The sequence below is a fragment of the Penaeus monodon genome, chromosome 19 (genome assembly GCF_015228065.2).
Source record: "Penaeus monodon isolate SGIC_2016 chromosome 19, NSTDA_Pmon_1, whole genome shotgun sequence".
NCBI lineage: Eukaryota > Metazoa > Arthropoda > Malacostraca > Decapoda > Penaeidae > Penaeus > Penaeus monodon.
The window spans coordinates 37,604,175-37,605,046 of NC_051404.1; positions in this window are offsets into that span (position 1 = coordinate 37,604,175).

Genomic DNA, 872 nt, shown 5'->3' on the forward strand with positions numbered 1-872 from the left:
ATGAAAAAAATATTGACGTCTTAATATATGACATATTTGCTAGTTTATCTGCACAGCATTATTATCCTTATTATTTAGAAGTCCTTACATCACGATTATCAATATTATGTTTTTTTTCTGGTAATATTGAGAAAAAAATCATTGATGGCACTATCATGACAATAGTAATATAAGTTTACTCCCTCACTTTATATTTTTATTAGTATTGGCTAAATATTTCGTTCTTTCTGTGGAAAACATTAATTCACTGTTTACTGTTAACGTATATGCAATAAGCATTAAAACAAACTTCTAGATCTAATTTCCAAACAAAGGAAAAAGGATTACCTTAATAAAATATCTGATTAGGAAAACCGTTTTAATAACAACATATATTACATCATAAATATCATATAGGCTTATTTTCTAATATAGTACATCTATATTCCCCTTTTCTATATCTTAGAAAAAAAATCTGTCCACTACATCTACCCTTCCTGTAATCTAAGGTTCCCAATAAGTGACACAATCTTCACAGCGTTCAGGTTATGGCACCACTACTTGACTAGAATCCGAACGCCTGTGGTGTTGTGTGCGTAGAGTTCAATACCACTTCACTTAAAAAAAAATCAAAGTTATGGATCAACGGTATCAGTTATCGGAGTTTATGGGACGTGTGACTTTTCAAACTGCTGGAGATTGTGTTTTCGGAAATGTGAATTGAAGGTAGACGAAATATTTTTTTTTTCGTTTTTTTTCTGTCTGTCTGTCATTTTTTTCTGTGTCTTCAGACATGTTGACTACTCAGAAGAATATTTGCTTTTTTATGATATTCTGCAGAGTGACACTTTCTACTTTTGGAAGATAATCAGCATGCCTATTTATCTCTGGCG